The sequence below is a fragment of the Hetaerina americana genome, unplaced genomic scaffold (genome assembly GCF_022747635.1).
Source record: "Hetaerina americana unplaced genomic scaffold, ioHetAmer1.1.p SCAF_2, whole genome shotgun sequence".
NCBI classification, from domain to species: domain Eukaryota; kingdom Metazoa; phylum Arthropoda; class Insecta; order Odonata; family Calopterygidae; genus Hetaerina; species Hetaerina americana.
This window is the reverse complement of record NW_027286763.1, coordinates 55,833,942-55,856,369: the sequence shown is the minus strand read 5'-3', so window position 1 is coordinate 55,856,369 and position 22,428 is coordinate 55,833,942.

Genomic DNA, 22,428 nt, shown 5'->3' with positions numbered 1-22,428 from the left:
CAAGGTAGAACAAAAGGCATCACACATTACTTCACATAAACTGAGATAGGAATCCCTGTAGATTCGATGACACAGCGCTTGATTAAAGCGCTTTAAAAGTTATCAATCATACGATTTTCCTTTCGGCATTGCGGAAATAAAATTCTCATGCCATATCGGCGGGTTGGGCAAGATTGACAAAATTAGACGGATACACAGTCGAGCAGACAGATACAAGGATTATTTTATTCCCTCTCGCAATTCGCAACCGCAACAAAAAAATGGGCGGGCAACAAAACATTAAAAACTACATCTCTCCTCTTGACAGAATTTTTCTCTCTTATATAACGGCTACTGTCGTTAACACCAATTTCATACGTCCTTGCGACAGCTTACAGGGTATATTCTGGATGTAAACATTGATGTTTCTTCTTTAATATATTCTTACACTGAGTCATCCGCAAATATTGAAACGTTACTTTTAACTTGATCCAGTCAATTGGTTCGAGTACATATGTGAGGAAACTTAAAGCCGTCAGTTCACAAAGGAGAGTAAAAGCTAACTTGAGGCTTTTTCTTGAACTCCTTTCTGCCCTCTTTGGTAGGGGAATTATTTTTAAAATGTACGACCCCTTTGTTAGTCGCATTAGATAATTAATCTACGGTTTTAAGTCCCGCCAAAACACGACGCTAAATATCCCAGAACCACACGATGTAATAAACCATTTTTTACACCACATACGTTTCTACTTCACTTCGTGCCTTTAACATGCCTTTTCTTTCCTCATCTCTACCGTGCTTACACAACATTCTTCCCTCTAACACAGTTGACCTCTCAACTTACCTTCATCCTCCCTTTTCCGACTAACGAATTTCTCCCAGCAACAATCTTATCAGTCAGTACAATACTTTAAGATGCCACTGTTTGATTATTAGGCCGAATTTGCCCAGCGTACCAACAAAACGCTTTGGGGTCTAAATAATAACACATGGCTTTCAGTTTAAACTGCCATTCTCTCATGTATAAAAATTTACAGTTTCATTTACTTTATAATTGTCAGTTTTTTCATGGACAATCATTATTCAATCTTTGAAATATATGAAGTAAATCTTTCCCACTGCTCTTCGGACTTTCAGCGAGACCTTTTTGGTTTCTGTAGGATATTTAAAAACAAACAACCATCGCCGGTCACAAATAGCCATCCTCGAAGTTACCTAATATTTTGAGAGTAAATTTACCTCGTATGTACATGGTGGTGAATTGTACTTGAAGCTCGGTGTTTTTTCTGTATTGCTTACGTACGTGTTTAAAAAAAGGTAGTACTAAAATGAATTCATTGTTTAACTTTCTAAATTAATTAACACGATGAAAATTTAAAGCTGTTGATGAAAATAAGCGCATCAGACATCTATCACATCTCTGTATATTTTGAAAATATTAACAATTTCACCGATTCAGGAATATGTAGTTATCTATATGTGTCCTGGGAGATAGACGAGATTGAGGACTGTATAATTGTTAATTCAATTAAGTTTTCTCTCCCTCTAACAACTCCTACCGAGGGTGAAAAAGGAAATATTGAGGCTACGTCCTTGCTGAAGTAAGGGACGAAATTGTTAAGGGGCTAAAATTAAAATTATTTATTTGACTATGGTCAAAAATTGAACGATATAAGCAATGCATGACAAGAACCGAGCCTAAAAATAGGGCAGTACTAATCAAATGACAATGGAAAAAATTTCACTCAAATTAATAAAGATTAAAAATTGAATAAAGATAAAAAATAAATAAACTATGCAACAAAAATAAAAGGCAAGCACAAACTGTGAAATTTTCAAACTGCAAAATTTTGCGCCGTTTCCTGACCTACGTCAAACAGGGCACTCGCAAAATTTTCTGGCAGGCCTCTCAAAATGTCTCGTACGTGACTCTGAGAAAGACTGCGGCAACCCAAAAACATTATTCGTGTCATGACTATGGCGCTTCAATGATATTTCCGTTACTTTCAAAGCCAATATTACAAATAGCTTAGCATTTATTCAGCGAGACCTTTTTGTATTGCACTCTGCCACTTTGTGGAGTCAATTTTTAGCGGTACATAAAAGAATTTGTCTCCCCCGTCGACTGTCAAGCACAAAATATACCGCTGCAGAAATCTGAGGTGCAGAAAATTGAATGAAGAGATTGAAGAGAAGATGATGAAAATAGAAAATAGTCTGAAAATCATTTATCTAAGATGAAGGGGGGAATTGAAATTCGTTGAGCGGAAAAGAAGGGCGAGATAGGAACCAGAAGAGAAAATGGATTAAAATAAGAGATATCACCAGCAGTAGAAAACATGTCGCACCGCATGATGGGCGAAGACAGATTTAAGAATTGGATCCAAGCGAAGAAAACATTTTACTAAAATTATTCCGAAGTATAGAAGGGAAAAAATGGAATGGTTCACGTAAAGAAAGTGAGAAGGGGATAAACATCATAATGAGATAAATAATTGCGTACGTCATAATGTGAATTTTCTTAAATTCCTAATCCCTTTTTTTAAAGTTCTACTCGGAAGTTACACCGTCGAAATCCAACTCTTCCGTAATTCTTGATCAAAACTTATTTCGCTCTGGACTCTTCCGCAAGGAGTGTGTTTATTTTTATTCCGCTGGAATCCCTTCGCATTAAGAGGTTGGAAAAGTGTGCAGAGTCGGCTAGCTCTGTATGCCTTTGTGGGTGGCTATGTGCGTGTGTGAGTGCGTGAATCTCCGAAAAACTCCGCCTTATCCTTCGGGCTTCCCTCTTGAACTCTCTCACTGGAAAGTTTTTCATTTTTTTTTGTTAAGGTTGAGAGGCAAAAGTGGGTGGGGGGACAGGTAGGAATCGCTGATGCGGCGGCATTGGCATGGCAAGGGTAAGTGTACGCGTGGGCTCTCTCTCTCTCGAGTTGAAGGAGAAATAGGACCGGGATCGTGCGGGGAAGGGTCGGAAGAGAGGATTGGGTGGGGAGACTGGGCCGCCTTTAAAAAAAAAGAGGGTGGGAGGGGTTCTTCCGCTACTCTCCTCTCATGAGATGCTGCGGGAATCCAAAATGGAACTGCGACGGATGAGGGATGGCGGCGGTAGGATTTCAGCGTAACTAGGAAAGTGACAAGATATTGGCCGATGTGTGGGGATGAATTTTAATCCAGTATTGATGTAAATTGCGTCGTTGCGGGACCTGCCCTCGATTCGACGGCCATAATTCTACACACTAATAACAGTGTAGGAAAAATAATCTCATCTATCTAGATGGAAAATTCCTTATCTAATTGGGTCTGCACGCCACATTTTATTACTAAATCAAGGGTTAACATTATTAAAAGAACTGCACCAATATTATTCTAAGTACTATATTTATGCTTAAAATACCCCTTCTTGGCTGCATAAAAACAGTAACTGTGAGGAAATAATGTCTATGAACTGAAAAACTGTAGTCTCTTGTGGATGAATAATAGCGTGATATATCTCACCATGGATTCGTTAAATATAAGACAGTGGTCCATTGGCAGCGTGCTTGGTTTTCACGACGGTGAATGAGGATTGAAATACTTATCTTCTCTCCAACTTGTGAAAGCTTATTGGCCTAACGCAATTCTTCCTCGTATGTCCCTAATGCTTAAACAATCTTGGTCCCAAATAATGCCGATATAGTTAACTGCTCCACCTGCTCTAGTTTTTTCTCTCCTATTTTACCGTTCATCTTAATATTTCTCTACCTCAAAACTCTCCCAATCATTCTTTTGTGTACATTGATTCTCATCCCATACCAACCATACTGATTTTCTAATGTACTCAGAGATGCTTGTGATTCCTTGGCTGTCTGGCTAATTAAAGCTTTATCATCCGCAACTCCAAGAGAGTTTGTGAATTCTTCAGCAACTTTCATTCCTATCTCAAGTCCTTAACATGTCTCTTACGCCATTTCCTTTCCATCTAAGCTGAAAATCACGGGTGACCATAGACACCCCCATCTCATCCGTCTTTCCATCACAAATCTCCATCCGCAACTCACATCTTTGCAGTGTTAGATATACTATATAGTCGGCCCCTTTCCCGTGATTGATTAAATCACTTAAGAAATTTTATTATCGTGCCAGCGGTATCTCTGGATCACTAAGCGGACTATGATATAGTACATGAATGCCCATATCCCAAAATACCAACAAAAAAATGTAGATTGATCAATCAGTTTATTCCAATATGAACTACAGGATAAGGAGTACTGTACCTTCTCTCATCCAATGAACCCCAGATCTATATACCGAAAAAAGTGTCGTCCAAGAGTTGCGCTAATGTTTCATATGATATACTATATGGAAGGTAGTATGTATGTTGGGGCTAGATCTCCTATCCTCCAAATCTACGACTATTTTCTGTAATACTTTCATTAATGCTACCCAATTCACGATCGACCGCCTTCTCGAAATCGAATAAACAACAAATATATCCTGATTGTATTCCGTGATCCTCTCTATTGGTTGCCTTAAACTACTATGGCATTACGCGTGACTCACCTCTTCCTGAACCCAAACTAATCATTCCCTACGTAATCAATCATTTGCCTTCCTCTCCATCTTCTTATTGACGATCCTGAGTACCTCTTAATCTACGTGTAAAATGAAAAGTAACGTTCTATTGCCCTCACATATGATTGAGTCTTTACCGTTTTGGGAAGGGAACTAACATTAATATGACGAAATCGTCCAGTTAAATTCCACCACATAAATTCTTCGAAGTAGTCCATACAAAGTATTTCTTCCACGTTCTCTAAATCCTTACGGTGGAGACGGTGGAGAGCTATCTCCCAACGGTAGTTACGATGGAGAGCTATCTACCCCCGGTTTCTCATTTAATTTCAATTACCTTCGGGCCCTTTTTATCCCACCATCAAGTATGTATGGTCCATAGCTACCCCTCCAACTACGTTTTTTTCTATGCCTATAATTACGGGCGTAATATCTTTACCGTATAGATCTTCCATGTACTCTCACTATCTCTTTCAAATTTTTCCGGGTTCAGTAAACAATTTTTCTGACCTATATTTTATGGTCCGCACGAATTTTTTCCCTTCATGCTTCCTGACAGTGCCCTTTTAGTTAACCGCCAATTATTTATCAGCACTTAGTACTCTCTTCCACCTTTTGGCAGAAGGTAACCATTAGGGATTAGATGGTAGAAAAGATTTCATAGTCTTAATTTCGCCCAAAATAAAGAGGACTATTTATCTATCTACCTAATTCTTTCATTTCCTTCACCCATCTATCTTCCTAAGCAACTCCTCTAATCCACGGGTTTCTTGCCCGTTTCCTACTACTGTTTTTGTAGTTTCATTTTCGACTTTCGATGTCCCTTTTTTATACTTTGCCATATTTATTCTATTGTACCCGTGCCCTTGTCGTCAATGTTTATTCTTTGAAATGCGATACGTCATTACAACATATTCACGCTAATATCAGCCTTATTCATTAAAATCCAAAATAGGCATCCCTTGCGAAAATAATCACGGTGGCGAATTTAAAAGTGGATACGACATAATTTAAGTTCTACATAAATTTGTGTAAGTTGTATAATTATAATAATGAATAAAAACAGGAGATTAAATATATGTCACGAAAATACATATATTTCCTTCATATATATATATATATATATATATATATATATATATATATATATATATATATATATATATATATAGGGTCGCACCCAAAAGTGGTAGGACTGATTTCTTTACAAGAATTTTATTGACCATATACTTACATCGACTTAATAATCTTCAAAGTATGCTCCTTGGGCTGCTACACACTTAGTATAACGTTGCTCCCATTCCCCGTGCGCCCGCTGGAAATTTTCTTTGGGGATACCGTTGATGACCCTCGTCGAAGTCTCTTGAACGGCCTTTATCGAGTCAAAACGTCGTCCCTTGAGCTGTCTTTTCATCAGGGGGAAGAAGAAGAAGTCCGGTGGTGCCAGATCGGGAGAATAGGGCGGGTGCGGCAACGTGGCAACGCCGTATTTGGCCAGGAGCTGTCTGACGACGAGCGCGCCATGGCAGAATTTTCGGCACCATCTTGGCCTTGGCTTAACCTTGCGCATGGCCAAATCCTGTGAAATAATGCGTTGGACGTTGGATGCAGACAGACCCAACTGGTCTGCAATTTCTTCACTGGTTAAGCGTCGGTCTGTGTTCAGCAGTGTCCTCACTCTGTCTACATTCGTGTCGGTTCTTGCGGTCGACGGCCGTCCGGAGCGATGGTCGCCTTCAACGAGCTCCCTACCCTCTTTAAACAACTTGTGCCACTCAAATACTGTGGAACGGCTTAAGGCAGTGTCCCCATAAGCCTGCTTGATCATATCGAGGGTCTCAGTGGCCGTCTTCCCGAGTTTCGCACAAAACTTCACGGAATAACGTTGCTCTAAATTCAGATTCATTTTGTTTTTCGACGGGGTCAAAAAACTTGCTTCACTAAAAACGGTGTCCTCACTCAACGACAGCCCGCAGGCGACTGAGGTTGGGTTGGTCTGTTGCTAAGAGCCCCCTCCACCTTAGCCTGTCAGGCATACCCCCCTCCACCGCTCCGTTCGCGCAAGAGAAAATCAGTCCTACCACTTTTGGGTGTGACCCTGTATATCCATTGAATATCAAATATATAGAAGTGAAAAGTAAAGTCGATGCCCAAATTTTCCAACCATCACATGTAAATCCTAAAGTACAAAATGATACTGTTAAAGCCCTTCTGTAGAAACAGTCCATTATTAAAGAATAAAATATCAATTAAAACAATTTTCGCAAAAATCCACCACCAAATTTTACACTGAGAGAAAGCCAATCAGTAGCATTTCTGTATTTTTTGTAATTAGATGAGTTCCGACTCTAATAAGCAACCTTAGTTCCTTGAGGAACACAAATATATTTTTAAAAGCCTACGAATGTTCGAGTTTCACATAAACTGATATTGCTGTGAGTCCACTCGGAGGAGCAACCGTTAGACCATGTCCTCTTGTCGTAAGATTGCAATACTATATTGAAATTATGCCATGAAGGGCAATTATGAATGATATGTTCAGCAAAACAATGGACTTACCCAAGAAACGACCGAATGAGATGGAGGGAGGCAATTAACAAAATGTCCTACTGCATTTTGGACCAAACCATTGCACCAATTATTAATTATAATTCTGTCTCGTCTGGAATTAATCATAGAATTGAGTTCAAGTAAATGCTATAATATTCTAAATAGACTATAATACAGGTATGCTCCAGATAAGAGTGGTTGTAGCTTTGGGCTAATTACAATAAAGACCTGGCTAACGTTTACTGCTTTCGGGGACTTTCAAAGAGTTAGAATACGATAACTCTAATAGCAGCTTAATCAACGTTCCAACCTTCTCTCCTTCATCGATCTTATTGCCTCTTTCTATATTTGGGTTCTCTTTTCACTACCTCTCTAACTTCTATGTCATTTTCTGGCTTGTTTTCAACCTTCTTTTATCCCTCATACACTCAATCTGTGCTCAGTTATCTCGTTGTATTAGCAGAAGATAAGATCAATATTCATTTATATCTAGTTTGGCCGTAGTGGAATGATTAGCTGTGTCCAATTTATAGGTGCAATAACTGAGGAGAAAATATTTTATGAAAATTCCCATGCCACGACACTAATGGTAATTAATGAAGGAAATATAGAGGGAAAGAATTACCACAGAGGAAAGACAAGGATGAATTAAGAATAGTAGGTATTGGAAGATGTCAGTGCTGAGAAAAATGAAAGAAGGAAACAATTGGCAGGAAAAGCTTAGTAGATAGCTTAGGACACTATCAGAAAACAATTTGGGGTGATTACCCATGATGATAGCTGCATAAAGACATCGAATGGTGCCACACCTTTGAAATATTCCTCTAGTTCTTTAAACTCGAAATATAATAGATGAGTTATGACAGTAATTAAAAAAGTCTTAAGACAATCAACCAAGCTAAGAACAAGTTTTGAAGAGAAACAGGTAAAAACAATTGATAATTTGGTTCTAGGTTTACTGAACCAATTTTTTTGCATTTTGTAAAACCATGTTGCAAACAATTTATGTTTCTATGTGCCCTGTGCATTAAGCAAAGTCATAAAAATGTCTCAGCTTCTGTAATTAGCATTTACGCTTACCCTTCAAAACCCTCTTAGTCCCCATTACTTTTTACGTTTTCCGGAATCTTCTGCTTTATCCCCACCCTAATTTATTCCCCATTTTTTCCACGCCCTTTCTCTTGCCTAACTCTCCACCCGGTCCCCATTCCCTTAACTCTACAGTATAATCTTCCCTTTCTGCCATATCTCCCTCCTTTTTTCACTCTTATTTTTCCTCCTCCCTTTTTGCCAACTTTCTCAGCGTATACGCTTCATTTTCCGCTTCGACGCGTAGACCTCAAAAACAACTGAGTGGCACCTCTCGCAATTCCCCTCTCATCTTATCCTTTTCATCCTCGCCTCCGTACCCCATATTTTGCCCCTTTAAACTACCTGGTCCCCTCCTTTAAACTTCAATTCACCATTCAACCCTCTCTTCCAAACAAAGACCCTCCTCCCTTTCAGTCCCATTTTCACTCCACAACTTCCGCATCAAGATTTCTTCCTTGTCTGCTTTCCTGTATTTTCTTTAGCTCCTTCATTTTTATGTTCATGCATCTTATCTCACCTTCTTGGCTTATTGCCTCAATTGTTGACAATCCTCGTAACCTCATTCCTCCAATTCTGGTTTCCGCGGGGTGAATCACTGAACCGTTTGATACTCGGTTTCGTAGGTTACTCATCCAAAGTGTAATGCCTGGCCACTTAACCTTCTCCACCTTACTAAGTTGACTCCGCTAGCCGTAATATGTTCAAAGGCATAGCCGCCAGCCACCCATGTAAACTTTTAACCTTCGGGTTGATAGCTGTGGTAACTATATATCAATTACTACGTTCTGACACCTTAATTTTACCTTCCCTCTGAAACCTTGGGAGAACTTACAAATATCATATGCTAGTAAAACAGATATTTCATATGATAAAATCTTGTGAAGAAATACTAAGAAATTTCTACAGGGTGGACACTTGGTAAGGTAATTTTTTGATTTTTACTTCGTCTGAAGCACTTTTTGGCTTATGACGTGGATTCAGAAAAGACTCCAAACGAAAGCAAACGTAATAGCCACCTTACTATAGTCGAAATACTGCGAAAACCTAAATAAAATGTGAAAACGTTTAATCTTTTAACTCTAGTCTTTTAAGATTAACTCTAATCTTTCAAGGTTCAATCTTTCCAACTCAATTAATTACCTATAATTTGAAAAAAGATTTGTTTTTCTTTAAGAAGGAGTGGTTATTTAATATATTTTGCCATAGGATTGACATAAACTTGAATGGGAGCTATTTACTCTTTACTTGGTTTTATGGGCCCGGGCCGAACTGGCATCTTACTCCCAGGGTCCACGCTCAGTCACAGGAATTGGAGTATTTTTACTTAAATTTGTCCTCTGATTAGCTGTCGTGTGAAAAAATACTGACGGTCTTGGTGCAAAAACCGGGCAATTACAAAGAGGTAATTTTATGGGCGATAAAAACCGCTTCTTTAAAAAGCGAAATCACAGATAAGAACGTGTTTTTTATTGCACATGACCTAAATTGCATTAAGTTTTTTTCTTAAGCCATTTCGTAATCCCACGAAATAAAGCTTATTTGTGCGTATCCACAAAATCTTGATGCTTAAAAAAATTGGGCTTGACCACACTTTTTGCTCCGAGGTCTTTCCAATCATGGTCCGTTCGGGAAGATAGTGAACCGAGGTCACTTGATTCATTTCATTTAGGAGTATCCTCACTCCAACATGATCTCTCCGCCATTCTTCCACTGTCTAATTCCTTCCTGCCACAAATTATTATATCCTAGTAAATTAGTTTTTAGTAATCGGCATTCGTACGAATAATAAAATGTGTCCATTTCAAAGTATCTGGTTGAGACAAAGCCATTAATGGTATTACCTGGTCTCTTGACAATGAGTTAAAAGGATAAATCATCAAATTCCAGGTTTGAAAAAGCTGCTCTCACACTCTCTCTCTCTCTTACTCTGATTACGTATCAGTAAACAGACGTAATTAGACTATGTTATCATTTCATCCTCCACCCTGATTTTATTTTCATAATTTTCTTGTGCCCGCACTCATTTGATTAAGAATCATTCATGTCATGTGGCAATTCAGTCAGTATTTGTATTACCTTATGACACTTCAAATAGGAAAAATAATGTATCTTTATTAAAGCCGAAAAACTTAGGTGGGAAGGCCGTCAGTATTTTTAGTGAAAATTTGATCCATGTGGTAACCTTTTATCAAGAGACGCATGTATAGGTTTCCAGAGAACATTTTCGACAGCAAAGTTGAGAGGCAAATATAAATTATATCCCTACAATCCTCTCTCTTTCTCTCTCTCTCTCTCTCTTCATGACGCTAATCTAATTTTTCGAAAACGTTTTCATTTCTCTATTTAGTCAAATCTGCCTCTCAAATTATCGCTCCCTTCCCTTGTCCTTCAATTCATATGTCATTGTGGTACCTTACACCGTAACCTTTTTCTTTTCAAACATTACCAGTTTATTCCCACATCATTCTTCCCAGCTACTTTCGTTCCCTACGTCAACTTCCCTTTGAAAAAAAATTGCCTTATATTTATGAAAAGAACACCAACCCCGACCCACCAAACTTCCCTCACCCCTAGGCATCTTTTTCCTCCGCCACCGGATCCTTCCATCAGCATTTTCTTTGTCTCTCACGTTCTAAACCCCCCCCCTTTCTTCTTCGCCGTCTCCTCACGCCCACGCCTCTCCCACATGCCTCCACCTTCCCAGCTGGAGTATTTTTGCTCCTCGGGCTCACAGGAAAATGGTGCATGGTCTCAGGCACAACTCCTTCTACGGGATCTTCCGCCAAATATCCGCAACTCCCCGTTTTTCAGACCATTTTTTCTACCTTCACTCGATCCATATTTTTCCTGTTAAAAAAAAATAAATCCCCGTCTCACGTCACCTTCTCGTTTTAATCCCTCGATCGCATTCTTACATTTTTGGTTTCATAGTTTCGCAATGATTCAAGGCAACAACTACTTTCGACGGAGAGGCATTTTTGTCCTCCTGCCACCCCAGCAGTTCGCCGCCGTAATTTTTCACCCCGCTCGCCACTCAGATTCGCTTATTTATTTCACCGCGGTCCTGGCAAATCCCTGTGCACAGCAAATTGCTGGGCCGCTTTGTTTGATCTTATCTTTGGACCCTGCTTTCAGAGTCGATTTTCATCGCTTTGGTGTCCGTAAAAATTCCCTCCAAGCCTTCCTTCTCGTGCTTTTAATTCTCAGCGTCTACCAGAGTTTTCGCTGGAACGCACACCAAATTAAGAATAAGAGAGTACCTGTGAGTAGTGACAAAGGCAAATACTATATATTTGTCTCAACGTTTTTTTTTAAATGAATGACGAAACTATGTTTTTTTAAAGAACATCGAACTGATGGTGCACTCCCATAACTCATCTACAGAGTGTCATTTTAAAATCACTGAATTTTTCAATTAGATGATAACATTATTCAATATGGTAATTTTAATATTATAAATTTTACCACTCCATTTTTAATTATGTAGCTCTAGATTTTTACCAAATGTGAGGTTTTTCTTCTTCTGATGGAATAAATTCTTTATCCTTCATCAAGTTAGCACATTCGATAAACTTTGAAATTCCGTCTTGTGAAGCTTTGAATGAATTTTCGACAATAATGTTAGGGGTCATTAGTAAAGTGATCAATCTCTAAAAGCACTTAATTTGGTAAACAAGCAGCGTTCCTGCCATTACTACGAAGTAGCTATCCTTGAATCCCATCAAAAAACTTGAATACATTTTTTGGCAATAACAATATTTAGCTAATACCAAAGTCTCCCATACATGAACAGTTCCATCAGACAAAGCTTTTTATATGCAGTTTAGACGATAAAAAAATATACTCATATCGTAGTCCAATACAGGAACATACATATAAGCACACAGGTTTTCCAAAACCATTCTAAATTTACATCACATAATCCAAAAATGGCCGAGAGAATCGTCATATTCCTCCATTTGCACAACAGATATGGCTGAAACAATTCATTCTGTCATTCAGAGACTGTTAGTTCCAACTTTTCGTATGACGCGGTTTTTGGCTTATGAAATGGTGTCACAAATTTCATCTTTTGACAGATTTCCCACTTTTAATTTGGCCCTCCACGGCAAAACTTATAATCGACCCAACTTCGAAGGGATATCTTTTACTCGATTCCACAGGCCACCTCTCCCGTCCACGCCTTCACCACGGCAATACTCTTCACGGATCACTCCCAAATAACACGTGAGCAGAGAGGAGAGAAAGGGAACGCGATTGATCAAAGAGTTACATCTCCCTGGAGGGGGAGGAAGAGGCTGATTGTGGCTTTGTAAAAGTGGTACATGATCCGACTTCGGATGCATTTCAAAGAAAAGGAAATCGGTAATGTATCACAGTAAAGAAGAGGAATAGTCCTTTGATGCTTGAAACTTCGATCAACCGAAAACGCGTATTTCCGCACAGAACTTTCCATCCTCTTCCGGTCTTGTCATCCACTGCTACTGAAGTGTCCCATAGAAAATAAACTAGGCAGGAATAGTGGCTATCTTTCAGGTAAGATTCATCCAATCCGCGATTTAAAGGGTGTTATATCAGATATTTGTTTTGATTTTTCAGCACACCACTAGCAACCCGCGATTGTACTGAATTCCCCAAAAAAATGTGCTCATTATGAAGTCCCTATGTAGTCCATTTTCCATGACAAAATAAATGTAACGGGTCATTCAATGTTCTTCCAAGGAAACTGCTCCATTCGCTATCCACAAGTATTCGAAAGGCTAGCGAAAGGAATTTTATAATAATGAAGTCATTCCAACAATAAAAACGAATACAGAGTCATCAGAAGACTACTTAAGAGGCTCAATGCACCACCAAAAAACAAGAAATACTCATACCTTTTGCGTAATTAAATTGTTAAAACCACGGTTATCAACCCGAAGGTTGGTCTGATAGGTAAGAGAAGAGCTCACCTAGTACTAAGTCCAACGGTGTGTGAAATTCACACATTAGCAGGGTAGGTTTGCACCTAGGACCAATCCTTTTCCCTCTGCAGCTTATGGTTTCTCATGAAGATCTGCTATCCAAAAAATCGTAGAGCTAGGGTGAAGATGAGGCTGCTGAGAGACGTCACCCGTAATCAAATCCGCGTCCTCCGCCAGTATCCCGGCGGTCTACCCGCTGAACTACCAGGTGCCAAACTAAAGCAGTACCGAAATTATATTTAATTGCAGTTTTTTCAAATTCCAAATAAAAGTTCTCCCCAATAAAATTAGGACTGAGTCGATCCAAAAAAAAATATTGTCAGAATTGATACATTCACTCAAATATCTTCGAAGTAGCACCCTTGTTCGCCCACGCACCGCTGCCAGCGGGTTCACCGCGCCTCGTACGCCTTCTGGAAGGCGGCGCCCGGCATGCTGCTAAGCTCCCTCGTCACGGCCTGTCGTAACGCTTCCACCGAGCCGTGGTGACGTCCTTTCAGCACGGATTTGAGGCGAGAGAAGAGGAAGGTCTGGTGGGGCGTCGTCTAAAAAATTTGGATCCTCATTCACATGGTCGAGAAGCTCTTGGCAGATCCGCGCGCGAGTTTCATTTTGTTCGTCCGAGAGCACTCGCGACACCAACTTCGCAAGCACCTTTCTCATGCCCATGTTTTCTGTCAAAAGTCAATGCACATCACTTTTAGGGATGCCGAGTTCATCAGAAATCATGCGAACACTTAATCTACGCTCCCTGTCCAACAAAGCCTTCACTTTTGAAAGATTTTCGTCGCCTTTTGAGGTCGAAGGACGTCCTGAACTTTCGGCGTATTCAACATCTTCTCTACCATCTCGAAAAAACTTGTGCCACTCTAAAGCACCCGTTCTACCCATGGCGTTATCACCATAAGCTGCCTTGAGCATGCCATGTGACTCTTTCCCGGTTTTGCCCAGTTTGTCGCAAGATTTGATGGCGTAGGGCTGTTCCAATAACTGGTTCATGACCGATCGTAACGAGGTCACGTTATAGATGTTTCGCAAACGAACGATCCGCACTCCGCAAAGGCTGGGAGGCAACTACCGCCGGCCTACAGCCTTTCCTCAGACCTTCCCCCTTGAACCCAGTCAGAGAAACCGCCGCCCGTCGGTCTGCCTATACGGGCAAAAGTAAGTTTTACTACTTCTAGAACAGACCTTGTATGAACCTGAAATTGTAATATTTTAAAATAGATAATTCAATGAATATTTATTTTTACGTCGGGCCAAATAACTTTTTATTTGCGTTAGAAAAACAATCTCGTGGAGGAATAGGAAGGAAAACTTTGCACTAAAAAGGATACCTTGCTTCATTGTCCAACCTAGCACGTCTTAGTAGTTCGCAAGTCGCAATAACGGCTTTGGTCCACTATCTTCACCTTATTCATACTCTTCTTTCGTCAATCCATTCCGTACACTCTCCTATTCCCATATCCGCAGCCGCTCTACCAGTCCCTTATTTCCTAATATCACCCGCTCTTGTTAAAGAGGCTCCGAGTCGTTTGGCCTTTCCTTGGAGTTGCAATCACCTTTCTCCTGTATCTCCTCTTACCCTTTTCCTATCGTCCGCACTTATCTATTCCGTCCGGTCACATCCCCTCAACCCAGCTACCCGCCTCCTCTGGGTACTCGGCATTATTTTCGCGGCCTTCTCCTACCGGATGGGGAACCCAATCGCTGTTTCTAGAACCCTCCCCTTTGTCCACCACCCCCACCGCCATCCCAAATTTCCGACCCCACCGTACCCTGAACCTGAATCTTACCCTCACCCCTCACTCCTACTATTTTCTGGTCCTTCATTTTTGATCTCCTGACCCGCTCTCCCCTCACCTTTCCCCCTCCCCTTCTCCCTTCCAATCCACATACACACCGAGACCCTTTACAAAGATGGGGGAGGAATATTGAGACGCTCTCTCTCTCTGAAGGGCTTCTCTGATCGCGATTCGACGTCGTCCTCTCCTCAGCGTCACGCTCCGGGTCTTCTTTTGCGTCCGAACCACCGTCCCCTCCCGCCACTTCTCGCCCTCTTCCCACCGCGACCAATCCAGCACGACCTGGTTGAGCCCCACTTTTAAATCCTACCGTTTCTGCTGCCTTTACTAACCCTTTGAACTCTTTCCCTTCCCCATGCCTGCTCTGCGCTGACCTTCAGCAACTCACCGCTCTTGTCTCCGTGCTTGCATCGTCCAGCATCTGCGCAAAGGGCTCTCTGAAGTCGGTTGGTTTAATGTGATTCGTCTCCTTGGCATCATTTGTCGACGACGGTGATCAAATTTATTTATAAAATATTAAATGAATGACGGTGTGGAATTAATGCGCACCCATATGGATGAAATGATCCACTAAACTTCTCTCTCGCCTACACAAAATTATGGCCCAAACAAGGGCCTAGTAGGTACTTATTATTGTACAGTATAAACAAAACATAGATGAAATTTATTATCTCTCATTTATCAATCTCTAGCTAATCTATTAACTTTCGGTGCCTGTATTTGTGAAGAGGAAAATTAACTGACTGCCAAGATGAAATAACGCGTCAAGATGCAGTGAATGGATAATGAAAACTATAAATGGAAGATATAAGAGCCCAAAAACAAATTAAAGCCAGCTATAAAGTCAGTTCAATGCAATGAACCCATTGCTCACTAAAAGCAGTTAACACTAAGGACTCTATAATACTTAATTTTTTATACATAGAATACAAATTTGTGTACACAGTATAAATTCCAAATTATTTTACCTTCCTTTGAACTATACAATTATGCATAGTTTCTACTCCCTTGGGTGGCGAAAGAGTATCGTACTCTTCTCCTCATATAATTCTAAAGGGTACTTCACCCATTTTTTCCCAACATGCTCCTACGACCCAATTAATACATATAAGTCTCCTTAATTCTGATTTCCCATAAAGAGTCCTTCAATTCAGTTAAGATGCGTCAATGAGGGAAGATTTGACCTGTTCCTCTGGAAGCCGAACCAAGTGTTTGTCGTATAACATCCTGTTTCTCATTCCTAAAATTACCAAAGTTTAATTTCCGTTAAGTTATTTCTTTTTATTTTAATTATTGAGATGCCCACGATTTTGCAAGAGCATGTTAATTATGTAACAGTAGCTTGCCGATTACATGAATTCTTAGTCACCTGTATGCGTTCACTTTTGTAGTATAGGACTGATATTCCAGTGAGACACAAGGAATTGCCCTGAATAAAAGGTTTTATGCTCTATAAGTTATTACAGTAAAACGGTATAATAGATAAAATTAAATCAATTTCATTTGACGCAATAGCTAAAAATAAGAATGTATAATATATGAACAATTGATCTGTCCTATCCTCAAACGGATTCGGTCTCAACTAAGCTGCACTTCAATTAAGCACACCCAATGGATCAATAATCTTCCTAAAAAGATTCAAGAAAAGAGGGGAAAAATTCCAATAATTAACATATTAAAAATATCCCTAAATTCAATAAGCCATTAATATAGCTATCCCCTTTCGCGAAATCAATATCTAACCTCATAATACATTTCCTTTTTCCCCTTTGTGATATCCAAAAAAATACCTACTGTCAAAAAATTAATAAAAAGTTGTACATTTTTTTGAGCTCCCTTACTGCAATTTTTGATATTCGAATTAAATCCCCAAAAGGAATGGAGCGAGAGAAAGAAGACCAGTAGAGAGAGACGTTCAAAAGAGAACGATGGACCCTGACATGCGGTCGGTCAAAGAGATCACCAGAAGCCAGCCAGCGCCTTCGAGCACTGGGCTAGAATTAAAAATACCTGCCGCTATAAGGTATAGATCCCTCTTACCCCCGAACCCTTTCCCTTCCTCCCCCTTATCATTTCCAAATCATCCTCCCTCAGTAACATCCCCTTTGCGCACTCGTCATTCATTGGTGACACCCTAAAGCTTCCGAGGTTAAGATGGGATTCGGAATTTTTCTCTGGCTTCCCGTCTTTCTTGGCCGCCACAGGTTTCACGAGGCCCATCTCCTCCTCTCTCTCGATCTCCCAAGCTGTACCGCCCTCCTCAAGCCCACTCTCCCATCCAGACTCCTTTTATCTCTCTCCCATACCCAGTCTTAGAACATCTAACGAGGCCCACGTCTCTTTCTCGTATTCATACTCTCCCACACAATAAAACCACAATATTTTAATTCTAATTAGGTTTTCCCACGTAGCTGCGCGCCATTTTTGCCTATGAAATATCATTTCATTTTTTTGCCTCAAGGCATGGAAAGTGCCACATGGGCGCTAGGTGGTTGAAGTCAGGCGGGCGACGTTGTTGAAAGACAAACAAATGTTCGTATTAACCTTTATATTCCCCTTCTAATTTAGAGATTTAATTATAGGTCTATGTCCAAGTCAAAGAAATCTGCAACCTTTTCTTATCCCACCATAAAATGCTAGAATTTTCATCATAAATATCTACTTTCCATTAACTCATTCCAAGCCTACATTTGCACGTGCAAATGTAAAGTATAGGAGTTGCTTTTGGAAGTTTAAATTAGAAAAATCGGAAAATCAAGAATCTACAGTTGAACCTAATTATCTCAGTTAGCCTCTTAAGTCACCGAATTTTTTGAGGTTCCGTTTTCATTCAGTGTAAACATTATTTGGAAAGTATACCCGATGGGTCATCGAGAAAATGTATTAATCCTTATCAAGCTTCGTTAAGAAGCAAATATCAGTCTCTTGGTCATGTTACGTTCAATCAGACGCTTATAATACCTTCGTAACGTCTTTTAAAAATATACGCAGCTGTTGGATGGGAGTGTTTTTTGTCAGCGGGCAGTAATTCTCGTAACATAGCGGCAGCATTTTGTTGCAAAATTACTTGGATTACCAATTGCTACATTGAATCTCTAGATCTGGCCAATTTTCCTCCCTAGAAGGGGCGGCAGACTATTGGAGATGTAACTTTCGGGGACGTACATTCTCTTAAAACAACTTCAATTTCAGGGAATTTCACTGATATATAATATTTAGTCCTGCCAAGTTTTTTTACTGTAGATTGTAAATGTTGAACGAAATGAAAGAAGTTACTAGCTTAGTTATGTTAAACTACATCTCTCTAGCGTTCATCATTACATTAAATGTTAAATGAATTTCAAATCATATTGTTCTCCGTTGGTCTTAATCTGCCCGTGTCACTATTTCTAACGACTCATCAAGGCTACAAACACTCACCTACCATTTTCTACACCTCGATTACCTAGGGATCAATAATTTGGTAGGAAATCGTAACCCAGAATTTAAAAAGAAAATTGTACCATTTTCTCGCGTCATTATAGGTTTATTTCCTTGGATGTTGATTGTATTGAAGCATCTATTTGTTTTTTCAGTGTAAGCCTTCCGTCTTAGGATAGGTATTTGATGAGTCCTGGTACCACGCACTCCTGTAATCCTAAGCTATACCTAATATGACATAAATGATCCTTAAACCTCATATTAAAATAATTCATTCTTAAGCTCCGCATATTTCTCTCTTAATTAAATTCAAAATGCCTATTCTTTACCTCCCTCTACCTCGCTCTCCCAGAATTCTCCCTTTATACCTGAATTCAGCATAATATTTCCTCCTAAGTATCTCCTGCAGCCACTTGTCCTACTTTCTTTGAATTTCTCACAATAGCTGTCTCTCTTCCTCTAACATACCTAGAACTTCATTGTTAGCGTATGTTATATAGAATTTCCTCGTTCATGCATGTTTAAAACTTAAATACTGAAAGAATAAACTTTGTCATGATAGAGCATTAAAAAGTTTGGAAGACTAGGATACTTGGATTGTTTACTGATTTGAAAGAAATTAATATAGCAGGTAGTAGAATTCCAGGTCTCCTATGCTCTAAGTTGGTAGGCAGAGTCATTTCGCGAAATATGCTGATGGATCATTATGTTATTATGCAATTTAACTGCCTCGCCCATATACACTTTCCATTTAGTTTTTTAAAAACGCAAATTTTGTATTAGACTTGTAATTACTGTTCCTATCAAGTCCTTTTTCTGGTTAATATTCCATTTAAGGCCTTCATTTCAAGAGTTTAAACTCAGACTAAAGAAATATATAAACTTTTTTCGGATTTCCCCACTGTTAAATGTGAAGAAATACTCTTTTTGGATTTTTCAAGCACATTTATCATATACGGGGAGGTAGAAAATTATAACTAAGCCTTTTTTATTGTTTTAGTACCCCTCAAGCCACCGCTAGGGTGTGTGGCAGGGGGTGAATACACACTAGACTAATTTTGACCCGAATTTTTGTACACCTACCGCGGCTGGACAATGTTATTCTGATCCCTTATCGTGCGTGGAAAAATTGGCATCTTAAATCTATCTGTTCTACACTTAATCTCTCTAGATTTATTGACATGACCTCGCCTACCGTAGTACGATCAACATCATTGCTAAAGAGACATCCTTCTAATTTATGCAAGAGACGTCCTCTTGAGCTAAAACATTTTGAGGGCTTTAAAGGAACAATATGTTGAGACGAAATACCGTACATACAATGTCACAGGCATTCGCAGTCTTGCGCGATGTGCCGCAGCCCACGAGGTTAAAGCCAATTTTAAACACTTCGGTCGTTTTACCTTTGACAAATTCCTAGAAACTGCGGGAGATGCTGCATCAGTAACTTTTAACGGAGTCATCCATTGATATGCATTACAGTGCAACAATTTCAGACTGTAAAAATCATTCGCCTTGACCGGGATTTTAGCTGTGATTTAACCTTCACTCCGAGAGTGATTCCCAGCCTAGCTCCTCTAATACTTTCACGATATGCTCGTCAGTTTATCATAACAACGTTTTAGAAATCTAGCTCCTCTACGCTGTACGCGACCCAAATCGGCAATCAACTAAACGTACAGATATTTGCTTCAGTCATAACTCATACCCCTTCTTAAAGCATTCTTTATAGAGGACATCTAAATAGTAATTATGAAATATTCACTGCTTATGCACATGCGAAAGTATGTGCTTAACGAATATAATATAAGCTATTTTCATCCATGAAATGTATATGGTTAAGAAGAACGTGTTTCAGTCAGTCCCAATTACCCTGTGAGTGGCGAAATAATTTCGCATTTTGAATTGCGTAAGCTATCCGCGCGTTGGGTGCCTCGTTTACTCACTTTGGACCAAAAACACATTCGAAGGATCATTTCCAAGGCCCTGTTGGAGCGGTTTAAACGAAGCAAGCCAGATTTTTTGCGTCGATTCATAACTGTAAATGAGACTTAGATCCACCACTACACGAAAGAACACTCCTGTGACGAAAGAACAGTCAAAACAGTGGACTGCAAAGGTTGAACTGGCTCCGAAAAAGGCTATAGACGGTTCCATCGACCGAGAAGGTTATGGTGATTTTTTTTGGGATCGTCATGGATAGTTTGGGATAGTCACGTTTTCATCAATTATCTTCAAAAGGTTAAATAATAACGGGAGAGTATTACGCATTATTACTTGACATACTTAAGTCAGAAATTGCAAAAAACGACCGCATTTGAAGGAGAAGAAAGTGTTTTTCCGCCAGGACGACGCACCTGCTCACACTTCAGCGGTTACAATGGCTAAAATTCACGAATAGCAATTCGAATTGGTTGACCACACACCGGATTTGGCTTTTCCCTATTTCCTAACCTTTAACCGCTTGGAGGACAGAGATTTTCATCGGAGGATATTCCATAGGTAAACGCCTATTTTGCGGAGAAAGTCAACTACTATTTGGGAGGATCAAACAAAAAGTTAGAGCATCGCTGGAAAAAGTGTATTGACTTAAAAGGAGACTGTTGAAATAAACAAAGCCATATAGGGAAGTTCAAGATGCATTTATGCCTCCGTTAAGTATTCAAAAATGATTATAACTCAAGACAACTTTGATGTAATTTAATTGACGACATAATCTTGCAGATTAGTGCATTGAGATCACTAAAGGTAAACCTTTCACTTAGAATATGATGAAAGCTCAAGTTCCAAACCTTTGTGATAGCATTATAAAAGAAGCAATAAAACACACAAATTCTTTCGATCTCAATGTATTTTGCCGTGAAGACTCTGAGTACTTGAAAGAATAAACATATTTCATGTTTCTGAAAATTTCCAGACTACACTCCCATTTTGAGAATTCTTAATGATACCGTCGCCACGTGATCACTTATGTGCGACTAACCCTTACAGTGGACCAGGAGGAGTATATATTTTCAAAGCAACGACGAAAACGGAATTGCAACCTATCTTTATTAAAAGAGAGGATTACAGGTTTGCTAAGGGGCAGAAGCAATGTTCCCCAGAATATATAATCTGTAATGTTCAGTTCCGCGATAATCTTCCGTAAGTTTTAATTACTTCAATCTAACAGTCCAATATGAGGAAATAGCATTAAATCGAGTATAAAATCAACAGTGATGATGGTGAAGAATTAAGAATTGCAAACTTCGGGAGAGTTCTCAAAGGCAACATGAATTTGGTTATTGATTTTTCTTCAATTTTAAAGTGGAAATGCTTTATTTAAAGGGTGATTATAAACCTTCTTAAGAAATACACTTATGGTGACCAATATTCATTTTTCTCCCCCAAAGAAATAGCTAGGAAACTAAAATACGTAGATTTTTGCGATCAGCAAAAGAAGTGCGTAAAACATCAGCATATTTCAATGGGTTTCAGCAATTTTAAAACCCATAAAGCCTTATTATATTTCGTTTTCTGGTTTAGTGAATACAACTGATTAAATTAGATAAAATACGGTGTTTAAAATGCAATCCCAATTGTGAACAGTAATTCCAATTGCCGTAAAGTATTCGTCACAAATCGTAAGCCTCGTCAACAACACACAAGCACTCACTCATTCCTACATGGTGACTTGCGAAGAAAGAATTCCTCGCCAGATATCAACTCAGGTAAAGCACATCCGGAATACATATCCACACATCGAAGAAACATAAAATCCCGTATTTGTAAAGGCAGTGACAGTTGTAATCTTCATTCTACAGCTAATTTAATTAAGTCAACAAAAAGAGATTTGGAGGATATCTCCTCTCTTGATGTTAGGATATATTATGTTCTCGAAAACAAAAACTCAAATGAGACCAAATTCATCATTATCCTGAAAAAACCGTCGAGCACTAAGAGAACATGCGTGTTTCAAGGTGAATGAACGCACTTTGTTGCGGAAAGTAACAAAATAGTTGGACTGTAAAGTATGACAATGACGTAAGTGGTAATTGAGGGGTGAGTGCAAGTATTCATCGCAA